Source organism: Panicum hallii, chromosome 4 (assembly GCF_002211085.1).
Source record: "Panicum hallii strain FIL2 chromosome 4, PHallii_v3.1, whole genome shotgun sequence".
NCBI classification, from domain to species: Eukaryota; Viridiplantae; Streptophyta; class Magnoliopsida; order Poales; family Poaceae; genus Panicum; species Panicum hallii.
In genome coordinates this window covers 42172035-42197752 of record NC_038045.1, presented here as the reverse complement: position 1 = coordinate 42197752, position 25718 = coordinate 42172035, and the positions used below count along the sequence as shown (strand labels likewise).

Sequence of the window (25718 nt, the reverse complement as noted above, 5' to 3'; positions counted from 1 at the left end):
GGCTGGTAGAAAGAAAGAGAGAGAGAGAGAGAGAGAGAGAGAGAGAGTTTCCTTGCCCCGATGGTTGGGGTCGTCAGCTCTGTCAGTTGGGATCGCCAACTCTGTCAGTCGGAGTCCTTGTGCAGCCACCGCCCAAGTCCTATGTCGCGGAGTGGCCGTCTTGTTCTGTCCCTATATGTCATGCTCTATCGGTCCGGGAGCGGGCGTGCATCGATAAGTACGTATGACAGTCACGCCCCGTCCTCGATGCTACACCCTATCACTCCGTCATGATGGAGGCGTGTTCGCCGTATCGTGATGATGTCGCTCCTCGTCTCTCCGCTAGGATGGGCAGGTGGAATAGTGTCCCCCTACTATGGCAGCAAGGGGACTGTAACCCCCGTGGGGGGAGTGGTTGGCCTCGTATGACAAGTTGTCTTCGGCGTGCATCCTTATCCGCCGCACCTGCTCCCGGAGCCCGCCAGTACGCAAGATCTGGCTGGTCTCGGCCTTGCCGGTTGGGGATAGTGATGCGTCTAAGACGAAGCCTGGTCGGGGATCCGAGTCGGAGTTGTGGTATGGACCCAGTCCCCGAGCGTCCCCTCGGTCGGGGATGCAAGCCAGGTTCTCTCCGACCGGGCGGCTAGTTGGGGTCATAGGCCCAGATGGTATGGATGAAGTCACGGCCCACGAGGACGGTCATCTGTTCCAGACGCGGTCTTAGGCTAGCCAGAATGCCAGTGGAAAGTGGGCCGGATCCCTGGACCAGTCAATACGGTTTAGAGAAGTTAATATAAAAGACTAACCTCTTATTACTCGGTCGTGATTGTGTGTTGTGTAGTGATATTTTGCGGGGCTTGCGTGATCTATGAGGTATTACTGGTTTGGATCCTCAACAATGCACACTATTCGTATTTGGTCTGAAATATTTTTTGCATTGGATGTTGTGGTTGCTTATTGTGCTATAGTTGCTTGGGTATGAAATCAGGGCTTGTGGACGGTCACATGACCCTAACACATGTGGCATATATCAATTTTTCTTTTTACTCAATATCTAAAGAAGTATGCATGATTGATATTGTCCACAATCCTATATATATTAATTGCTCCGTGTTCAACTACAACTCCAAGGAAAATATATATGGTAAAGGATATATGGTCAACAATCATCATACGTCGCTACTTGGAAGGACTACTATGTACATGGATATGTTATTTAAGATGTTTTGACCTATATATAAACTGAGAATGGGATTGTTATCATAAATTTATAAATATTTATTAAGGAATATAAATTTATCCAATACTTCTTTTCCAAAAATAAGTATATTTCTAGATATGAACGTAAATGAATTTCTTTTTCCATGTGCATAACTAGGAGTGCACTTATTTTGGATTTGCGGTGTATATGAATAGCAGCCACCACCTGTCAAGATAGTTTGAAATAAAATGTAATCGTTAATTGTTTATGTACATCCTTTTTAAACAGAAATGATGTGGCCCCCCGCACCCCACCCCCCCTCCCCGGACACACACCCCGTAGGCTCCTTTGCCCCTATTCTAGAGTTAACAAGTGTAACTTCCCACGATGTCCATGGCTGCTGGGGGCAACTCCTAAATCAAGAGTTCAAATTAAATTCCAATTGCACAACAAAATTGATATCATATTTCTTAGAAGCAGATCTTCAAAATAGGCCGCGCTTGACTATATTCAGATAATATTTTTTAAGAACATTTGTTCTACGTATAGGATAAATTATTTTGAGAAAAGCGATAATTGTTCTAAACGAAAAAGGGCTACAACTTCAACTAAAATAAAATAGTTTTGAGTAGAAATATTGTTTCTTTGCTTGAAGGATAACTAGGACAAATTCCTTCTTCATGTTTACTTTGCAACTCTACGTATAGGATAAATTATTTTGAGAAAAGCGATAATTGTTCTAAACGAAAAAGGGCTACAACTTCAACTAAAATAAAATAGTTTTGAGTAGAAATATTGTTTCTTTGCTTGAAGGATAACTAGGACAAATTCCTTCTTGATGTTTACTTTGCAACTCATAGGACTTGGGTTGAATCCCATTGCAAATCAAGTCATTTTTGGACAAGGTTACTCAGGAGTCAGGATAATGAATTCCATAAAGAAAGGAATATGTTGTTGCAACCTCAAGCTTTCCAAAGTATCACGAGGGTTTTCATGAGGAAGCTGCACAAGGTTTAGTGAGGCCCTGCAGCATCTCTTTGCAAATTCAAATTCGAAAAAACAAGTGTTCCAAAGTTTCTTGCGTATGGTTCTGACAAAGGACTCAATCGTATAATTGTACTAGTTCCAAGGAAAACCGTAGAACACTTACCACCAACACCAAGCTAGTTAAGTTTATGATAAGCTTGATGGAATAAATAAGAGTTTCAGTTTTAAATTAATCTAAAAATAAATCATGACCATGAAGAAAATTGCATACAGAAAATGAACATATGTAAACATGCTGATCAAGTGATTTAAGATAAAACATTGTAGCAGCAAGATCAACCCTAACCAGATTATATTAGGTATGAAAGCCATAGTTAGGGACAGAAAACCGTGCGTCTCTAGGCTGACCGGAATAACCGGGTAAAGAAGACGACGGCGACAATCAGCACCTCCGCGCGCTTGACGACGCCGAGTCACGCCCCACTGTCGAGGAGGAAGACGAGCCGTGGCGACGAGGACGTAGAGGACGGCGATGTAGAAGCGTTCAAGCAGTCGCACAGAGCGCTTCCCAAAAATCTTATTCGCCCTCTCCCAGTGCAGAATCACTGAAGACGAGGTTCCGGAGACCTGCTCTCCCGATCACCGGTGCACGCCGACAAACGAGATGAAGTAGCGTACGCGGCGGCGCAGCAGGCAGGTCGAGGCGTGTTGTGCGTCTTCTGTTGTGTTCTGTTTCTAGCCGGCACCCGTGCGTATTTATAGGAAGGAACCGCTAGGGTTTTTGGCGTCCCAAAAACCAAGTCTGTTACGAGTCCCAAAAATTCTGTGCGTGAAATGCATAACAGATTCAAAGTGGCAAAACAAATCTGCAAAAAGAAGCCGCGTTCCCTCAAGGATTGGACTGGATTTTGGCGGACCATTCGCGAGCACGTCGCGTGCGCGCGCCCGAAGCCCGAGCCCGGCCCGGCGAGGCGAGGCGAGCGAGCGCGCGCGTGTGTTCTTCCTTCTTCCTCGCACCCACACTTGCAAGAGCATGGAGAGCATCCAACTATTTAAGTTGAATTTTCTCCACCTCCACTAGCAAGGTGGGACTAACTTGTTGCCACACAGTTTTGCACTAACGGGCCTTTAAGATTTTATTGGAATTATTTGGATTTACATGGTGGGCCTTTGCACTATTGGGCCCAAATATTCCAACAATCCCCCACCAGATCTCGAAGTCTCATTATGATTTTGCCTCAACCCACTATTGTTTGATATACTAGTGTTTCAATGGAGACTGTTAAGTTGAACTTCCATCTAGAACAGCAAGTTACACTCATTTACAACTTGAACAATGGACTAAGCCTTGAATTGCAAGTTTTGTGCAAATGAGTTTCACTTACAGTCAAACTGATACTTGACCTCCAGTAGGCTACTTCACGGTTGGAGCATATAGGTCGTACTCCCTGGTCTCTTCATAAGCTTAATAGAGATCACTCGAATCTCACAAACTGCGACCGTCCAACAGTCGGGCTTACATAGGTGTATTCTTTTAAGAACGTTCTGCAGGATAACATCATTGCTAATTAAAGTCAACAGAATATATTAAGGCCAATGCCAACCTACCATGCAGTAATTGAGAGTATTGCATCCTTCTCAAGTGAGTATAAAAGGTTACTCTCATGCTAACCTCTAGCTTGTTCTTCCCAGATCCTAATTCACGGGATCTCCGATCATATAGGTTGGGTTACCACTAGGGAATAGCTTATATGGGTCTCAAACCCATCTCCTTGGATGCATTGTCTATCACATTGCATGACAGCCCCTTGGTGAACGGATCAGCAGGATTTTTCTCAATGTGGACATAACCCACAGTGATAACTCCGGAGTTTCTCATTTTTCTGACTGATTTTAACCATCTCTTTATATGTCTTGAAGACTTCATATTATCCTTTGAACTGTCTACTTTGGCGATCACAGTTTGATTGTCACGGTTCATCATTATTGTCGGTAATGGTTTCTCGACAATAGGCAAGTCCATCAAGAACTCACGAAGCCAATCGGCTTCCACTGTAGCGGTATCTAGTGCTATGAGTTCTGCCTCCATAGTAGACCTTGTCAAGATCATCTGTTTGCATGATCTCCATGAAACAGCAACACCCCCAAGAGTGAAAACGTATCCACTATTGGCATACAGCTAATCTAGATCCGATATCAAATTAGCATCACTGTATCCTTCCAGTACTGCAGGAAAACCGGAATAGTGAATCCCGTATTCCATAGTACCCACCAAGTAGTGCATTACGCGCTCAAGCGCACGCCAATGATCATCTCCTAGATTACTAGTAAACCGGCTCAACTTGCTAACAGCAAAAGAGATATCAGGCCTCGTTGCACTCGCAAGATATATGAGTGAGCCAATCATCTGTGACTATCTCAATTGGTCTCTGCTAATTCTTCTGTTCTTTCGAAGGATCAAGCTCGGGTCATAGGGAGTTGGACTAGATTTGCTATCCTTATAGCCAAACCGTTGCAACATTTTCTCCACATAAAAGGATTGTGAAAGAGTAATCCCATTCTCTCCCTTGATCAGCTTGATGTTGAGAATAACATCAGTCTCACCAAGATCTTTCATATCAAAGTTTTGACACAAGAATATCTTGACCTCGTTGATTACATCAAGACTAGTCCCAAAGATCAGTATGTCATCGACATACAAACACAATATAACTCCTTGACCCCCACCATAGAGGTAATACACGCATCGATCAGCCTCATTGACACTAAAGCCTGCTGATACGAGTGTCAAGTTGAATTTCTCATGCCATTACTTAGGTGCTTGCTTCAGGCCATACAAAGATTTATACAACTTTCACACCTTGTTCTCATGACCCTCTACTACAAACCCATCAGGCTGTGTCATGTAGATTTCCTCTTCCAGCTCTCCGTTGAGGAAAGCTGTTTTAACATCCATCTGATATATGAGAAGACCATGCGAGGTACCTAGGGAGAGTAGAACACGAATAGTGGTCAATCTCGCAACAGGTGAGTAAGTATCAAAGAAATCTTCGCCTTGTTTCCAGGTGTAACCCTTAGCCACAAGACGAGCCTTGTACTTGTTAATAGTACCATCAGGCTTAAGCTTCTTCTTGAACACCCACTTGCAACCCATAGGTTTGCAACCATACAGTCTTTTGACCAGCTCCCAAATTCCATTGGAGAGAATGGAGTCCATCTCGCTATGGATAGTTTCTTTCCAATCATCCGCATTAGGAGGTGAGAATGCCTCAGTGATTGTTTTGGGAGAATCATCTATGAGATAAATAGTGAAATCATCACCAAAAGACTTTGCAGTCTTTTGCCTCTTGCTCCTCCTAGGAGCATCACTGTGAATCTCCTCATGATTTGATTCAAGTGTGTGTTCATCATGCTCAGAAAATTCAACAGATTTAGGAGTTGTATTCACTGGTTCATTTAGAGGTACTGAAGATATAACATGCGAATCTTTCATACGAAAAATATTCTCAAAGAAAGTAGCATCACGAGACTCGAACAGTGAATTTACATGCATATCAAGCACTTCAGATTTAACTACTAGAAATCTATAAGCAATGCTATGATGTGCATAACCTAAAAAGATACAATCCACAGTTTTAGGTCCCAACTTGTGCTTCTTGTTGATTGGCATATTGGCCAAACAACCCCATATGCGCAAGTAAGAGAGTGAAGATCTTCTCCCAATCCACTCCTCGTAAGGAGTCTTTTCCTTATTCTTTATGGGAACTCTATTCAGGACATGACATGCAGTCAATACTGCCTCCCCCCACTATGCCTTAGATAATCCAGCGGTGTCTAACATGGCATTAACAGAGTCAGACAACGTGCAATTCTTCCTTTCGGCAATCCCGTTTGATTGGGGTGAATAGGGAGGCATCCTCTCATGAATAATGCCGTGTTCCGCACAGAATAAGTCAAAATCATTAGAGAAATATTCACCTCCTCGATCGGACCTAAGTCGTTCGATCTTTTTCTCAAGTTGGGTTTCTACTTCAGCCTTATAGATTTTAAAGCAGTTAAGAGCCTCATCTTTCGTTTTGAACAAGTACACGTAGCAAAATCTAGTTGCATCGTCAATCAAGGTCATGAAATATCTTTTTCTACCTTCTGTTAACACGCCATTTATCTCACAGATATCTGAATGGACAAGTTCAGAGGTGCCAAATGTCTTTCCTCTGCCACCTTATGAGGTTTTCGAGGTTGTTTAGATTGCACACAACTATGGCACTTAGAACCTTTGACTATGGAAAAATTTGGAATTAAACTCATGGTGCAAAGTCGAAATATAGAGCCAAAATTCAGATGACATAAACGCTACTGCCAAACAAATGCATTGCTCTCATTTATACCATCAGAAATTAAGTTCACGAACTTATTACAATAATCTAAAACTGAAAAATGGAACAAGCCTCCGCACTCATAGCCTTTACCGATAAATTGTCCACACTTAGACATAAAAAATTTATTGGACTCAATCACTACTTTAAAACTATCCCTACACAAAAGGGAGCCACTAACTAGATTCTTGCCGATAGTAGGGACATGCTGCACGTTCTTTAGCTGCACGATCTTTTCCGAAGTAAGCTTCAGATCAACCGTGCCAACACCATGAACAGTAGCATGCGACCCATTGCCCATCATCACGGTAGAATCCCGAGCGGTCTGGTAAGAAGAAAATAAGGTAGCATCAGAACACACATGAACATTTGCACCAGTATCAAGCCACCAACTAGTAGATTGAAATACTGAAAAAACCGAAGGTAAAGAATTATACCACTGGTTTCCACTCCAGCCATGGTGACCGTGTTCGCAGTCTTCTGCTCAGGTGAAGGCTTCCTTCCTTTGCAGTGTGGGCACTTCTTTGCCCAATGATCGGTAGATCCACACACAAAACAGCCTTGAACTTCCTTGAACATCTTCTTCTTGAAAGTAGTGGTGGGCTGCGGCTTGGTCTTTTTTCCCTTGCCCTTGCCTTTGCCGTGAGACTTCTGCACCAAGTTGGCACTAGTCTGGCCCTCAGCAGCCTTAGATCGCACATCCTTGGCCCGAGCTTTTTCCTTAACACCAAGGGATGCTATTAGATCAGATACTGATATCTCCATCCTCTTGTGTTTGAGAGTAGTGGCGAAATCACTCCATGAAGGAGGCAACTTGGCAATGATGCCACCAGCTATAAACTTGTCGGGTAGGTTGATCTTGAGGTGCTCAAGCTCTTTAGCCATGTACTGTATCTCATGAGCCTGCTCGACTACAGATTTCCCATCCGTCTTCTTGTAGTCATGGTACTGCTCCATGATGTACAGCTCAGCGCCAGCATCTGTGCCGCCATAGTCGGCCTCCAGGGCGTCCCACAACTTTTTAGCGTCCGTGTGATGAAGGTACACATACTATAGACAATCTACAAGTGTACCGATCACAGCGCCCACAAAAAGTGTGTTGGCCTCGCTAAAAGCCTTCTCCTGCTCAGGGGTAAGAGGCCCCTCAGGTTTGCCCTTGGACACCCACAGCACGTTCATGGCAGAGAGCCACAGAACCACTCTCGTTTGTCATCTCTTAAAGTGCTCGCTAGAGAACTTCTCGGGCCTCAGAGCATCAACAAATCCAGCCATGAAACTGAAATTCCTATAATAAGGTTTTTGGATTGATGGAATAAATAAGATTTTTAGTTTTAACTTAATCCGAAAATAAATCATGACCATGACAAAAATTGTGTACAAAAAATGAACATATGTAAACATGCTGATCAAGTGATTTAAGATAAAATATTGCAGCAGAAAGATCAACCCTAACCAGATCAGACTAGGTATGAAACACATAGTTAGGGATAGAAAACCGTACGTCTCTAGACTGACCGGAATAACCAGGTAAAGAAGACGACGGCGACGATCAGCACCTCCGTGCGCTTGACGACGCCGAGTCGCGCCCCACTGACGAAGAGGAAGACGAGCTGTGGCTACGAGGACGTAGAGGACGGCGATGTGGAAGCGTTCGAGCAGTCACGCAGAGTGCTTCCCAAAAACTTTATTCGCCCTCTCCCAGTGCAGAATAGCTGAGGACGAGGTTTCGGAATCCTGCTCTTCCGATCGCTGGTGCACGCCGATGAACGGGATGAAGTAGCATATGCGGCGGCGCAGGAGGCAGGTCGAGGCGCGTTGTGCGTCTTCTATTGTGTTCTGTTTCTAGCCAGCACCCGTGCGTATTTATAGGAAGAAACCGCTAAGATTTTTAGCGTCCCAAAAACCAAGTCGGTTACGAGTCCCAAAAATTCCGTGGCACCCGTGCGTATTTATAGGAAGGAACCGCTAGGATTTTTAGCGTCCCAAAAACCAGGTCGGTTATGAGTTTAAAAAATTCCGCGCGTGAAATCCGTAACAGATTCAAAGTGGCAAAATAAATCTGCAAAAGGAAGCCACGTTCCCGCAAGGATTGGACCGGATTTTGGCGGACCATTCACGCGCACGTCGGGTGCGCGCACCTAAAGCCTGGCAAGGCGAGCGAGCGTGTGTTCTTCCTTCTTCCTCTCACCCACACTTGCAAGAGTATGGAGAGCATCCAACTATTTAGGTTGGATTTTCTCCACCTCCACTAGCAAGGTGGGACTAACTTGTTGCCATACACCTTTGCACTAATAGACCTTTGAGATTTTATTGGAATTATTTGGATTTACATGGTGGGCATTTGCACTATTGGACCCAAATATTCAAACAAAGCTAATTAAATCCACGGTGACATCTGGATGAAACACGTAGCCATCATGTAGCAATTTCTTCTGAAACCCTCCTTGAAAGCAGGTGCTGCTGCTGCTACTGCTAGTGCTACTACCAGGCAGCACTGCGAAGTCATTCCTCTCCGGGGGCGCAGCAGCATCCATGGGACCGGGATTGTTATTCAGCCTGCTCACAGGCCAAACGCCGGCGGGCAAGTGGTGCTCATGCTGGTATCTGGCACCAGCATGCCCGGCAGCAAAGCTTTGACCACCACCAGCAACATAGTCGTCGACGTACACTACTCCACCTCCAGTGGCATCAAAACCTGACATAAAATCATCATAGAACCCGGGCCCGGTGGCGCCCCCGTGGGAGAAGTTCGTGGCGAAAGGCGGGAAGTCCACGGTGCCAGTGCCAGCCATACCCAAGTCAAGTGGTGCTATTAGCGGCGCCGGCGGCAGCATCTGAAAGGTGTAGCCTGGCAGCAGCATCTGATGATAGGCAAGGCACGGCGGCTGGAGGGGTTCTGGCTGTGGTAGCATGTCAAAAGGAGGGTAGTAGTACAGCGTTAATATGGAGCCGGCGTCCGGCACGCTGAACGCGAGGTCGAAGGAGTTGTAGTCCGCCAGCGGCGTGGGCGCGGCGACCATCGCGGTGGTCGCCGACGGCACGTCGCCGTCGTCCTCGACGTGGCCACCGAGCGCGACGATCCGCTGCTGCGCCTTCCGCAGCGTCTCGTCCAGCGTGACGAGCAGGACGCCGAGGTCGCCGGGGGAAGGTCGGCCAGGCGCCAGTCCTGAAGGTTGAGCTTGTCCGGGCCGCACTGCTCGATCTTGAGGAGCTTGCGCTGCTGCTTCGCCAGCTCCTCCTGGTAGTACGCGGCGGCGGTGAAGCTGTGCCTGACCTTGTCCGCGGGCGTCTCGCGGTACTTCTTGATTAGTTCCAGCACGTCCTCGCGGTCTGCCGGCCACGTCGTGACCGCGGATGCGCCGCCGCCGTCTTACCTGGAGCCGGCGGGCTTCGGGTCGAAGCAGATGAGGAGGGCCTCGACGCCGCAGAGGGTGGCGAGCTGCGACGTCTTCTTGACGAGGCCGTCGCACCGGTTCTTGTAGGTCGCCCTGCGCTTCTTGGGGTTCTCGATCAGCTTCATTCCAAGCTTCCCTCGAGGCATCGTCGTTCCTTCCCTACTAAGAATGAATTGTTGGAGGACACAAAAAGCAAGTCAATTTCATTGCGTGCATGCGTGGTCGCGATATATAGAAAGGCGAATGGCTGGTGTAATTTAGGAACTGCGTATCTTCCCGATATATTTTGATTTTTTAAGTCTCGTGAACCTTCTCTACAATCAAATACATATATAGAAGAGATTTACTCCTCTTCAGTCGATTGAAGAATTGCTTTTCTATCGATCGACGTGCTGGAGCGTCTGATCAGCGATGGATGGAGCGGATCGACCTCCGTTTAAATTATCTATTTGGGTCCGCTTTTGTGTGCTTTATGTGCCCGTTTCACGCTAACGGGTCCGCCTGTTTGGCCCCGCCGCCCGTTTAGCGGGGTCGGCCCCACTCCACACCTCTCTCCCGCGACGCCGGCAAAACCAGTGCAAATGTTTCCTTAGGTCTGGATTTCTCCGGCGATTTTTTGGTCATTGTGTGCCGCCGGCTAGTCTACTCCCTCCACTCCTCTTCCTGCCACCGAGCAGCCTCTCCCTCCGGCATCGGGCACGTGTGCTAGGTGTTTGGCGCTGTCGTCGTCTGCGATTTCGATGAGGACTGAGGACTCCCGCCTATCTGCCTTGTGCTCGAGGTGGCGCAGCACCTTTGGCAACAACATGATGCACACCATCGATATGGAGAGGACAAAGCTCTTTCGCGGCCAGCGCATCCTCAACAACGGCTCCCCATCACAGTAAGAACGCCCTTGATTTCTTCCTTATCGTTGACCGTGGATTCCATTTTGTGATGGTACAGTTCGATCTTGTAAGATGTGAACCTAACTGTGTTAGGTTTGATCGGGGCACTCTATCTGAGTAGCCTGTGATGAGGTTTTTAGATCCCCTGCCAGTGAATGTCTATTGGCATTCGATTTGAGATGCATATGTCTTCGATTTGGAGTAGTTTTGGTTCCATTTCGTGACGGATTTGGATTTGGGGATACTAGTCTAAGGTGCTTGCCTCAGGTGGTGGAGATTTTTTATTCAATTTGTATTATCACTTCGTTCTTGTCTTGACCTGTATAGTTGTCTAGGTTTCTCCGTGTAGCTGAGGCCAGCTGCAGATGTTAGCTACAAATGGGCTCATAGTATGTAGTGTTAATCATGATTGCGTTGGATGTATTTGGGGGTGAGGATTTCATTGTTCAGTGAGCAAGTGCTATCTATCTGTATGTAGAAACAGTGGTATCATCTCCCTGTTTCTCCTTCTTTCTTGTTGGTGGCCATCTGATCAATTAGCGCACTGCATTTGTAGTGTAACATTATGTTCACATGCTTGGTCCCAAGGTCTCATGAAATGAACTGCAAGCACCAATTTATGGACCTGCCGTGTAGTGCTGAAGCAGCAGCATTCATTATGAGTTTTGTGTTGCTTTTTTCTTAATCTTGGGAACTCCCATTACTCTGTTTTCATTGAGTCAACATAGTTGAAGTCCCAAGCTACACAGACTTTTATGGTTTGCGCTGCAGGAGCGAGCCTCATCTATTGTGTTTACCTAGCTAATGTTAGCTAATTTCAGCATTTGCTATATTTTACATGAGACAATATGATTTTAACAACTTCTTTGATGTCTGTATCAAATGTTTTGATTGCTGAATGTTTTTGGTTTCACATTTTTGTGCCTGTGCTTATTACTGTAGGTTGGGATATTGTTCCTAGATGATTTTGAGAATTTGCATATTGTATGCAGTGTAATAATTTCCATTTTGTGCCTGTGCTTATAGCTGCTTTCATTGTATGTGGTGCACTAATTTCCATATTATATACAGTGTGCTTGAGGAATATTTGAAACATTTACACAGTTAGAATGGTGTGAAGTTTATCCCCTAATTATTTTCTATGTTATTGATAGACTCCGATTAAAAAGGTAATGCAAGCAGATGAGGACTTTGGCAAGAGTGCACTAGCGATGCCTCATAAATTTTTTGGATATTGACAATTTGTATGTTGTTACTAGGGTGCTAGGATGCTTTTCACTCTGTCCTTGATTGGGAAGGAACTACGAAGTGTCAGATGCTCACTGTTCCCTTAGAAAACTTTATAGGTACAATATACGAATAATACACTACTTACATTTTATGGCATGGTATAGCCGTATATTTTTTATGGCATATTTTTTTAAAAAAAATGCATTTCTGCTTGCTTTTAGTCTAATAGCCAATTAAAACTAGCTTCTTTTTTGTAGACTCACTAGCGTCCTGTAGATGTGCAATTTTTTTGTTATTGACCTATAATACCTTGCAAAAAGCTGTCACAGGTTACGAGCTTAGTTACTCTCACAGACAACTAATTTACTATTGTAGCAGTTGTGTAATGTTTTTGGAACAAGATTAGTGCAAATTGTAATTTCTTATTCAAGCTCAGTTATTCATTATACGGAAAGCCCCTGATGCCCCTAGCTATGCTGCAACCCTAGCTGACCTGAATACCTGATCAATCACTTGGAAACGCTAAGCAATTTTTTGTTAGGCTCAGCTGATTATCTTTTTTTATATAGCAAGAATAACCTATCTACTTGGAAGGTACCTTTATATTTGTTGCTTCGTATTGTTGTACTGTGTTTTATTCTCATATATCATATTTGTTGTCACTCAACATTATCATTTCCCATGTATTTTTGTTTAGCTCTGATTTCATGGATTTTAAGCTTTAAAGAGTAAAGTATCTTGATGCAACTATGGTAAATAGTTAACTAAACTCAAGGCTGATATGATAAATAGGCTCATACGTCCAGAAGAGTTTTATTTGTAACATTGTTTCAACCCAAAAATTACCTGTAACTTTTTTATTTTATTTTATTTTTTATTTTTATGCTTTTTTGTTTGTATTTCAGAATGCAGAAAAAGAAAGCTACAAACAATTACTTGCCCCTGCTTACGTGTTGCAGAATGGATGAGGTTGTTGGAACAGACAGATGAATGGAAGGATTACTTCCTCATGGTAGTACTTGTTGGATAAGTTGTCTCTGTCTCATGGCTTGTATTTGTCCTAACCATTGGCCCTTCACATAGGTAAAATGCAACTCTTAAATGCTCATTGTTTAAGCATATATCTGTAGAAGAGGTTAATTGGAATGCTATCCCTTAAAGATTGTCCATATTATTATTTGTAAAAAAGGAACATGACGGGATAGCTATGGTATGGAGTATATATTGTTCATTTTCTCAAGTTGTGCTTCTGAGTTGAAAACAGCATCATTAACACCTAGCCTCAATTAGAGGAACAGTGAGTGTTTGATTCTAAGTTTGAGGCCAAATGTTGGTTTGGTTCACATTGCACCTTGTTTGTTACCCCACGGCTGAAAATTGAAACTAACTTGAAATATTACACTTTGCTGTTCTAAATTTATCATTTTCTTCAAATTGTCTGCCCTTTCATCTGGCACATGGATCTTTCTTTCCCCTGGAGGTGTTCAGATCCTATTTTCTCGTGACCCCTTGTATTTCGTAGATTTTGGTATTATCTGTCAATAAATCATTTTGTATCAATTCTCCTTTTTGGTTCTCACAGATTCAAAGTTATTATTGAATTAGATGTGATTTACATTTCCCCTGTATATGTGTTTCATGCTACTTTATTTCTCTTTTCATTGATTAGACATCAACAATACGTTAGGCACCTGTGAAACTCTCTTGTAGCCTGCTTTTGTCTCCACCTTATCTGTAGATGTCTAGTTCTTGGTAGATGTGGGAGTAAGAGGTTGTGTTTTGCATATAGAAAAATGGCCTTGCAGCAAGTGCAGCTTTTTGTTTTTGCAATAGTGCTTTTTGTAATTCTTGAAGGTGGACACATTGTTGGAAAAGTTTTCATCATTTGTACTTGGATTTTGTTTGGTAGTCTGCAATTTTTTTTGTGTACAAACGCATGTAAGCAGCAGGAGGAATGGATTGGAGGACCTTACTGTAAATATAGGAGTCATTTGTATGCGATCTGAGAGCTGCATGTGATTTAAGTCTTTTGTATACGAAAGGTATAGGGATTTGAGTGATAGTGGTTTTTGTAACAAAATTTTACTTGTAACTTTCTTACCAGCTCAAAAAATTTTGCATGTTACATTTTATTTTTGTTATTTTTAGGCTTTTTTTACTCTAGCGACCAAAAGGAAACACAAACCCATAAATTTTGCATGTACTTTTGTTGCCGGCCCATAAATTTTACCTGTAAGTTTTTTATTTGTTGGTTTTTTAGGATTTTTGTTTGTACTATATATGGTTGATAAAAAACAGACAAACTAATAAGCAATTGGTAGGCCCAATGTCATATACTTGCCCGGCAACAGCCACAGCCCTCCCAAAAGAACAGAAAACAGGCCCTAAAATGCTATTGGGTCTAGGAACCACCATTGCGCCCAACACTACTTAAAAAACAACGATTTGCAGCAACATTTCTAGAAGCGGGTCAAAAGCTAACCCGCTCTTACAAATGGAGCGGGGATACTGTAGAATCCGATACGCTCCTAATGGAGCGGGGGTACTGTAGTATCCGATACGCTCCTAGAAAAGCATATTTAGGGGCGGGTTATGCCATCACCTGCCCTTACAAATGGGCATCATTTTTAGGTGCGGATCAATGGCATCACCCGTCCCTAAAAATAGTATTTCGGGTGGGTGATGGCATCACCTGTCCTAAAAATGCATTTTCATGGGTAGGTGATGCATGACCCGTCCCTAAAAATGGTTCCACGCAAATAATTCATAACTTTTTCATATGATCTTGGATGAAGTTAAACTTTATATCAAAATTGTAGAGAATCACTAGATCTAAAATTTTGTAGTTGATAGGTTTTTCTTTTAAGGTCATTTCATTGTTCAAAAAATTATTATGAACCTACATATGGCTATGACTATATCATACAACTCAAGTCATAATTTAAGATTTCAACAATCTTAATCTTTATATACACTAAAATATATTTAGCATATTTTTTTATCTATAGTTCACAATAATCATAGTGTAGAAGTTTTACTTTTTTGATTTGTTTTGCTATATGTAAAAATTTAAATAAATTTTTGAAATAAAATTGAAAAAAAATTTAGGGGGCGGGTTATGCCATCACCCGCCCCTGTAAATCGTTTCTAGGGGCGGGTGATGGCGTCACCCGTCCGTACAAATCAATTTCAGAATTAATATAAAAAACTGCATAGCATGGTGGAGAGGAAGGTACGCGCGAGGCTTAAGGTATGCGATTTGAATCCCAGGTGATACAAGTGTGTATATTTTGTCAAAAAATTGTAACTCGATAGTACATGGGCTTGTGGTGGTGACTGGTTCGCTGCAATATTTTTTATTTTATTTTGATATTTTTTATTTTTGTTATTTTTTTATTTTCTGAAAATTAATTTATAGGGGCCGGTGAGTACCGTGATCCGCCCTTACATATCAATTTTTTAGCTGCGAGAAGTAAGGACAGGTACCGCACCCACCTCTAAAAATACATTTTTACCCGCCCCTGAAAACTTTTTCGCAGTAGTGCAATATGGCTGTGTGTAACCTTTAACGGGCACATTAGAGTAAAATGTGGGCCCGATAACAAAAGCAAACAGAACGACTATGGGGCTGCAAGTGATGCGTTTTGTTGAAGATTTGACGGATATGTTATTTCTCAGTCGATTGACATGGAGACACTTCCTATATAGAAAGTGTGTTTTTTAGTCAAGAATTTCTGTTTCCCTGCAAATACATATGTAGCAAGTATGACCCATCAGCAGCTGTAAACCAAGAATTGAAATAGCATGGCTAGAGCCGTTGGAGATGGTTCTACTTTTTTGGTCCCCGCAACAAAAATTAGCAAACTAACATTCCGGCTTGCACACTAAGATGCAGGAGAATGTGCAGTTAATGGGAAGGAAAAGCAACGACCTTAATTATTATGTGCATGCACCCAATTGTATTGTAGCAGAACACAATCAACTGGCGACGGTGAGCGGCCGGCTGCAGACTGATTGACCACGCATCATGTACGTGTTCCTGCAAGGTCCAAGTGGCTCAAAGGCCGGTGAGCGCTCGAATCTGAAGCACGGCATTCATGGCGGAAACGGCCTGCGGTGCAGCTGCGAATTGGCCGCTTCTGGCAGGCTCGAAGGCACGGCGTTTAGAGGCAGGCTGAAGGCGACTGGTATGCTGGCTCACCTCTGGGCAGCCAAGAGGCGTCGCAGGCGGACGGCTTGGTGAAGAGCTGAGCCCGACAGCGAGGTGGTTCGACGATCGTGGGCAGCTTCACGGCGCGTGGAGTGGAGACTTGCTTGGAACGGTGCAGATAGCTCGGTGCAGTCTTGAGCGAGCACGCGGTCCGGTTTGACGACGGAAGACGTCGGCGGCGTGCCGGGTGTCCGATCAGCCGGCCGGGCGAAACGAAGTTAACTGGCAGAGCTGAAGAAGACGCGAGACCTGCCGGGGACAAGGGCAGTCACACGTGTACAGGAGGCGATATCGTGATTGGAGTGACGACGAAGAAGTGATTTGATTGGATGCTTGCAGACGGAAAGTTAATTGGATCTGGAAAGTCATACTGCTAAAAAGATCTGCAGGGACATTCTGTTTTCTCCAGAGGTGGTCGGAAAGATAATCCATTTCTACAAATGGAGCGGGGTTACCGTATCAATTCATCCAGCTCTGAAAATATATTTTAATGACAGGTATAACCACCATTTATATGGGTGGGTGACGCCATCACCGGCCCCTAGAAATAGCCACCATTTCCACGGTTACCTGTCACCCACCCCTAAAAATACATTTTCTAGAGGCAAGTGATAACATGACCCGCCCTCGCAGGTAGTTCCACGCAAAAAATATTCATAATTTTTTCATATGATCTCGGATAATATCATTAAAAATGTAGAGATTGACGAGACCTATAATTTTATAGTAATGTTATTTAATAATTCAAAAAATTATTATAAGTTGTCTAATAGTTATGACTATATAGTATCCCATACAACTCAAGTTATACTTTAAGATTTCCATAATTTTAACCATAGTGTAGAAGCTTCACTTTTTTATTTATTTTGTTATATGTAAAGATTTAAATAAATTTTCGGAATAAAGTAGAAAAATATTTTTAGGGGCGGGTGATGGCGTCACTCGCCCCTACAAATCAATTTCAGAGTTAATATAAAAGAATAGCATACCATATAGATTCACAAGTGATTGTGTAGTATGGTGGAGGGGAAGGTACACACAAGGCTTGAGGTATACAGTTTGAACCCTGGGTGATGCATGTGTGTATATTTTTTCAAAAATATTGTACCTCGACAGTGCATGGGTTTGTGGAGGTAATTTTTTTATTTTGCTGTTTTTGATTTTTTTTTATTTTTTGAAATCGATTTTTAGGCGGGTCCACCCCTAAAAATAATATTTTTAGCTGCGAGAAGTAGGAGCGGGTATCGTACCTGCTCCTAAAAATACATTTTTATCCGCCTCTGAAAATCCTTTCTCGGTAGTATCAATTATACCTTGGAACTTGGATTAGGCACTTCCATATGCCATATGTGATCCGTTCGTGAAATCAGGGGAGAGGCTGGGTGGAGGTAACAAGATTTGCGCGGGGGTACAGGACAAGTAAGGAGGAAAAGGCAGACTCATATTCTAAACCATGGTTAGGACCTCTTTTCAATACTTTCGCACCCTTATTGATCTGTGCGGTGGGTCCGCTGTGAGTGGTATGAGGAAATATACGTGGGTGACAAAAGTTTTCAAAAAACTGGTTCTTTATAGTATTTTATAGTATAGATAAAGAGAGATTGAAATCCATATTCTTTTACTGCAAAACAGACCCCTTATCCTCAACCTAAGGAGACAAAAAAAAACCTTGTGCTCATCGGACAAGATGATTTCCCAAACCATATGAAAGCTGGATGGATCCTACCAGATGCTTATATGACTTGGCCCAAGAGAAAAGTGCCGAAGAAAAAGGAAGAGCTACTAAATTTTGGATACATCTATGCCCACAAACTAATTACACACGCGCGAGAGTGGACGCTACGACGTAGTCTTTCTTTGATCAACGCACCAGTGAACAAGGTCAACTACAGAGATGTTTGTGTGCTGCTCAACTTGCCTGCAGCGTTTTCCCGTTTCCTCTCATATTTAACTTGCAAACACAGTTACAAGAGAGCTCGGCAATCCAGTCGCACATGTGTGACTCTCCATGATAAAGACTCTCTATGATGAAGGTTTGTTCGGATCCATCTAACTAAAATTTAGCTAGCTAAAATTTTAAAGCCAAATTTTAGCCATCTAAAAGTTCGTCCAGCTAAACTTTAGATGGGGTGTTTGAATAATTCAACTAATAGACTCAGCTAAAATTTAGTTGGTTTTAGCTGTATTGAAATAGCTAAACTCAACTAAACTTTAGCTGGTCTTATAGCTTGGCTGTTTGGATCTCTGGCAGCTAAATTTAGCTAGCTTAAAATTTAGTTGGTAGATCCAAATATACCCAAAACTACCTGACAATAATAATTCTTGATCAGGAACCACTTTTATTTCGCAGAGCCCCTTGACAGGTAAATCAAGAACCAGGATGTACCCATGAAGCACAAAACCACACGGACACCAAAAACTTCAGCAGGCACCAGCCCGGAATCCGACTTACCATGGCCGACATCGTAGAGCACCTCGAATGTGCGCTGGTTCACGTTCCCCAGGATACCGGGGAAGGCGTCTGGTAGGCCTGACTCCTGGAAAGTGAGCAGCCCCCCCCAATAAAATCCCGTCGGGGACGTCGAGGTCGATCGTCACGCCGCCGTCGGACGTCAGGGCAACCGTCGGCACCGTCACGCTGCTGAAGCCAGTGAGATTGTAGCAGGTGCCGACGCCTAGGTCATCGTTCGGCGGCAAGAGCGGGTACGCCGTCATGGCGCTCCGGAAAGCCGTCCGCAGCGCTGAGTAGGCCGTGTTCGGGAGCTCCGTGACCACCTTGCCGGAGTCTATGATCATGCCCTTCGAGAACACCGCCGCCGGTACGTCCAGCTGCTTCCCGGCGACGCTGATGCCGGTCATGGTCACCGTGTAAAACGTTTCCAGTTCGCGGCTCATCGGCGTAAACACGAAGCCCGACGTGTTGGCGCTCGGCGCGCCAAGGGCAAGGAACCCGGCCTCGCTGTTCTGCGCCGGGAGGCAGTACGAAAAGCGCCGCCGTAAACCGGAGACGTTTGCACGACGAGCGACTCCGGCGCGCCGCCAAGCCCGACAAGGCCGTCGTACATGTCGTTCTGGCCTTCCTGGTCGTCGGTGCAGCCGAAATGGAAATCCTTGACGGTGACACCAGGCGCCATTGTGAGCGTCTCCTTGCTGTACACGCCCCTGGTATGCGATCCGTCTCCGTACTCGATGGCGAACGCACACTGGGTACCGCCGTTCGTGCAGCCAGCGTGGCGGCTGAACTCACGGGCGGTGAGGCTCCTGCACGCGTCGTTGTTGCAGGCAATGGGAGTGTATGTGGAAGACTTGCTCGGGTCGAACAGCGGGTTCTTCTGCGGGTAGCACACGGTGGAGTTGCACGGCGCGCACTGCGCGCCCACGACAGGTCGCTGCCGGTGTCCATGAGGAGGACCTGAGACACGGCCGGCGTGCCTAAGCCCACGGCGACCACGTACTCCAGCGAGTCCACGGAGCCGCCCAGGTGAGCCGGGATGGTCACGTTGGCATCGTCATCTGCTAGCGTGGTCACCGTACCCTTCGACGCTATGCTCCTGATGTAGTTCGCACGGGCACGGCTTCGGCGGAGTCTGTCGGCGAAGGACGGAATTTCTGAGGTCTGCAACGGCGCGCAGGGACCGTGCCGGTGCACTAGTGGCACGGACACGGCGGCGCAGCTCGGCTCCAGCTTCACTGAACAACATACATGAGATTACTTAATCTGTTCTGAAGTGTGCAGGCCACATCGCAGACAAAATATTGAGGTCATGTGCCTGTTGAAGCAGAGCATACTGTTTCAGAATCAAAAGACCTGGGTTGCATGCACCAATACAAACCCATGTTGGTCGCCTCCATGAGCGATGTAGCAGCAGCTACACAAGACGATGAACAGAAGCTGAGGAGAAACCATGGAAAATTAAGCGCGCTTTGTACGAAGAAGAGGACGATGATTACCAACTAACCTATGGATCAATTATATAAGCATGTTCAGCTTGGATTCGCCAACTTCTCCGTGAAGGTGCGAAGACAGCTAAGATGTAATGCCGTGTTATCCATTGTCCTCAAACTCTTAGCATGTACACACGACATTTCCGATTATCCTATATATTGCTGCTTTGGTACGTCCACATCTTTTCCTTGTAATTAGCATACATGTTTGAATCTCGAAACATTGGTCGTTCGGAACTTTTGAGTCAATGGGTAAAACCTGTAAGCAATAATGGTCTGATCGTCACCACGTGCATCACAAGGAAACATTTGTTGCGTGTTTTAGTGCATCCATGATCATTTATTTGTTCTGTACCATAATTCATATAAATATATTAATTAGTATAAAATATATATATTATACACTATATGTATTTTATAATAATAAAATACATGTCGGTCGAGAATTTTAGTCTTTTTTATTTTACTCGCCGAACGCTAATTCTAAATGATTTTAGATTCTTAACTCAACATATGGTTATCTCGATCGATGGCTTTGGTAATAGTAGAGATAAGGAACACTAGATCGATGGCTTGGGATGGAATAATTAAGGCGGAGCCAGCCGCAGGAGCCACCGGTGTCAGCTCACTGAATGAATAGCGTGGAACAGTGTTTTCTCGCTGATTTTGGGGAAAGTCGTCGGTGTCAGAACACCCCTGGCTCCGCCCACTGATTAACAAGCTAGCTAGCGCTCCTTAAACTGGATAGGGTATGAAATCATTTGCTATTAATCTCCGTTTCTTGTTTTTCTTGTCTGCAATGTGGATCCAAGATAAACACTGGATCTGGTATATGAAATCACTTGCTATTAATCTTGATTTCTTGTTTTTCTTGTCTACAATGTGGATCCAAGATAAACACGAAGGATACATGGATACTCCAAAACATTTTAGAATTTTAACTTTCATCACAAAATACAGACGACGTACTACTTATATTTTATTGTGAAATTGTGTCTGTAATTATCAAGTAGACAAAGTGTTGGTGCACATGCAATGGACTGTAGAGTCCCATGCACATCTGATTTAGAAGGCTCTCGCACATCAATAATTGTCAAATAAATTGTAATGTTTTGATATAGTGGTCTTCTTTGTCCTTCAATGAAGCCATGGAAGTTATCATATCGAGCCTTGTGGTAGGGCCCATGAGATCGAGCAACCCCAAAAACATCCCTCAGAGGCTTAGGCTCCGACGGGCCAGGAGGTGGGGTATGGCTATTCAAAATTTTCGAAGGCTGATATTTTTTTTCTGGCAGCCTAAATAACATATTCATAGCACATAATTAAGTACCAAAATCATAGCATTTATCATATTCAACCAGGAATCATTATTGTCTTCATCAGTATCACTGGAATCAGACTCAACCGGGCGCATGGATTCATCATCTTCTGTTACTGGGGGTTCAACTGGCTGTCGCTGCTGTACTCGTTGAGGTTGAACAGTGCTTGTTCCTGTGCCCCTCTGTCCTAGGAATACCATCAACTGCATTTGGCTTTCATTGGCAGATGGAATAACAATCTCTGGCTCACTGTTAACATCAAAATTTGATAAGATTCTTAGAGGATTCGGTCAAGAAAAGAAAATCAATCAGCTGATGGAAATTTATTCAAAAGAGACCCTTCTTGAAGACCACGGCATTTCAGTTTAAATTTATCTATTAACTAGGCACAGTCAGTTGTTTTTCCTTTTATCTTTAGGAAAGTTTGTTGCCGCTAGGCCGCCGCCGACTGCCGCTGGCCCTGCCCGCCCTGCGCCGCTAGGGTTCGCCGTCAGCTACCACCATCCGCTGGGGACCTAGGGTCTGTGCCGGTTGGGTGGGGGGGGAGCAGTTTGGGGTGCCGCAACTGGGCCTGAAGGTGGGGGAGTAGTGGCTATTTTAGCCCAAGACGCAATATAAGATTGGGAAGCCTCTTTTGTGGTGTTATTTTCTACTTTTTGATACATATACATGTTATATACTATGTATATAAATTTTTTTGCCAAAAAATTCGGGTATTCAATCGAATACCCATGAATACATGTGGGGCCTAGGCTTAGGGCCGGTATGTTACTCATCCGAGGCGGTTAAACTTTGTTGGAGAGATTAGGTTCGATTGGTGAGATGTTAGTGTCGGAGGCAAATATCACAGAGCCCCTAAAGAACATTCCTTAGGAAGCTAATCACGGGTTAGCTCCCCCAAGGTACATGGCTTGGGCCAGCTGGGCCGTCAAATGGCCGCAGAACGGCCCACCGGGAGAAGGGGCATCGACAGCCTAACGCGAAGCACTGGAGAAGGACACGGCCGCCTCGCTCAACCCTAAGGGTAAGGGATCGGGCACGTCCGCCTCGCGTGACCCCGACGATGAGGGGTCGGGCGCGTCCGCCTCACGCAACCCCAATGTTAAGCGATCGGGCACGTCCGCCCCAAAGGCATGGGCCCCCAGGGACCTCACGAAGTGACGGGCCACGCTGGAGGATAAACCTCTGGAGTAAGGGTAGGTAAGGACGTATAGTGACATGACCTCCAGAAAGGACAGGCTAATACGGCAAGCCCCGGCCGTCCGCTACGCCAAGGGCTCCCACCGCCCGTCTCGGCAGAGCGCATGTCACCCGTCCTGCGGCCCGGCAGACCCGCGCCGCCCATTCTGTTGGGGGTGCACGCCGCACGTCGCACCAGGGCACGGCATGGGAGTGCCTCCGTCGTCATATATAGGGCCAGTAGGGCCCGTGCGAAGAAGAGGAGAGGCGGCACGATCTCGGGATCTCTCTCTCTCTCTCTCTATATATATATATATATATCCACTCCTTTTCCTTTGACTTATAAAAGGGGAAGGGAGATCCCCCGCCAAGGGGACCGGACGTTCAGATTCACATCCTCACATACACACTCCATCAGAGACTTAGGAGCCCCTTCCCTCTCTAGCCCGTTTGTCACCCCTACTGCAAACCTAGTGCAAGAGTACAAGTAGCTCAACCTGAACGTAGGGACATTCTGCTCGAACCAGTATAAACCCTCGTGTTTTTCTTGCTTACCATCTAGGCCAGACGCGCAATCACGAAATTTACTAGTCGACCCCTCCAGTTGGCGCGCCTGGTAGGGGTTTTTGCGCGTCTCGTCAACCCCTCCAGGCTGCGGATGGCCAACCATGCCGGAGGATTGGCCTCAGGCGCGCTCGTGCACTTCAGGAGCCTAGACTTCATCGACACCACAGGAGGGGGACTAGAGCAGATTCGTGTTTCGGTCTGCCCCGCCCGCACCGCCAACCTCGACCCTATTGTCGAGGTGTACGAGGGAATGCAGCAGCGCGCCCTGAAGGATCGTGTCCTGGGGTTAGTGGGCCTGTCGACTTCAACTATGAGAGTTTGGGGCGTTAGCTCCGCATCTTCTTGGGTCCCCGACCGACCCAGGAGGACTTGCACCACGTTCTCTTCTCACTCGCCAACGTAACGGCGCAGCTCTCCGGGGGTCAACCACTATCCTCCGAGATCCCGGCCAGGGCTGCCCCGATGAGGTTTCCTTTTGGCCTGCTCAATGCGGCGAAGGACGCGCACCGCCTCGTTGTGGCGCCTTTTGGTTCATCCCCCACACACGGCGAATTCATGGGAATGATGGACTACATCTCGGAATCCTTCCATGATCTCCTTCCGAGGGAATCGGAGGCGATCTCTGACTCTGGCTCCAGCGGAGGAAGCCACCAGCCCTCACGGGAGTGCTTCATGGCGCGTGTCCCCGAAGGGAGTGTCGAAGATGCCCACAACGGGGAAACTCCTCCGAGTGGCCCCAACGATGGGGCCAGGGAAAGGAACCGAGCCCCACCACCCGCGCGGCTTGAGTAGCTATGGGAGTGGTAGAAGGAGCTCGAGGAGGCGCGCCTCCAGATAGAACCGGAGCGCGATGAACTCGAGCGAGAGATTGGACGCCTCGAGGACAAAGGGCGCGTGGACCGCCGCTCGTGGCATAAACCGGAGGATTCTTGAAGACGATGAGGGTCCCCCGTGCTTCGCCTAGGCAAGCTAGAACATCAGCGAGGCGGCTTTGCTGGAAGGGCACCAGGAGCAAGCGACGCCGTTCACCAATAGTTGCGCACACTCATCGAGCGCACGGTGCAACAACAGACCGAGAGCTCGATGTCCCGGCGACGTGGGCAAAACACAGGCCAGCACGCCCCTACGAAGCAGGGTGTCAAGGATGTGTCCGTCCACCAAGCTCCACGAGAGGGGGAACATCCCGCGAACGCCCAAGTTCGAGGATGCCTCGAGCCGACCGTAACGCACACACACCATCAATGCCCGGAGGCGCGGGCACGAGGACGAGCAAGCGGCGGCAAGCCGAGGATATCACCCTCGCCACGGTGGACACCACGACAGAAGCGAGGATAGAAGCCCGAGCCCCGATCCGCATTGTCCTAGGGTTTTCTGCGCGTGCATCCATAGCGTGCCGTTCCTGCCGCGGTACTGCCCTCCAACAAAATCACGAGGTACGCCAAGGAGACGAACCCCGCCTTGTGGCTCGAGGACTACCGGCTCGCTTGCCGGGGAGGAGGAGTGGTTGATGATGACTTCATCATCCGCAACTAGCCCTTGTCTCTGGCCGACTCGGCACAGAATGGCTCGAGCACTTGGCAGCTGACCAGGTTCACAGCTGGTCGGACCTGAGGGAAATCTTCGAGGGAAACTTCCTAGGCACTTACAAACACCCCGGGAACCCATTGGATCTCAAGAACTATTGGCAGAGGCAGGGGGAAACTCTCCGCGAGTACATCCGGCGCTTCTCCATGGAGTGCAACATGCTGCCAACATCTCTGACGCCGATGTAATTAGGGCGTTCCTGACAGGGACCACCTGCGAGTCCCTAGTTCACAAACTAGGGCGCAAGAGCTCGCGGACCACCAAGGAGCTCCTTGACATCGCGACGAACCACGCCTCGGGCAAGGAGGTGGTCGGGGTGATCTTCAGCCGTGCCAAGGGCGGCTCGAACAGCCCCGGGAAAAAGAAGAACAAGAGGAACAATAGGGGTTTCCCTCATAGCCACAGCCGATCGAAAGGGAGGCAGAGTAGCCGCCGGGGAGACCCCTGATCATTTTGAGAAGATAATGGAGAAGCTGTGCCCGAACCATGCCTTGCTCGTCAAGCATCTGTATAAAGTCTGCACCCTCATGAAGAAGTACCTATCGGGAGGTACTAGGAAGGGGGAGCAGAAAAAGAGGCCCAAGCCGGCAGAGGGTGAAGGATGACAGCTTCCCTGACCCCAACGGCTGCCTCATGATATTCGGAGGCCCGGCTACCTACGAATCCAGGCTCCGCCAGAAGCTCACACACCGGGAGGTCTACACGGCCGAACCGGTGACACCTGCTTTTCTCCGGTGGTCGGAGTCGGCCATCACCTTCAACCAATCCGACCATCCAAGCAGCGTCCTACAACTAGGGAGGTGCCCACACGTGGTCGACCCAATCATTGGCACGAAGCACCTCACCAAGGTACTGATGG

The 25718-nt window shown here is 46.2% G+C and overlaps 1 pseudogene; it reads right to left on the bottom strand.

Annotated features, from left to right (window-relative positions):
* Positions 1 to 18686: 18686 nt before the first annotated feature.
* LOC112891117 lies at positions 18687 to 20172 on the bottom strand (annotated as a pseudogene).
* Between the last annotated feature and the right edge of the window lie 5546 nt (positions 20173 to 25718).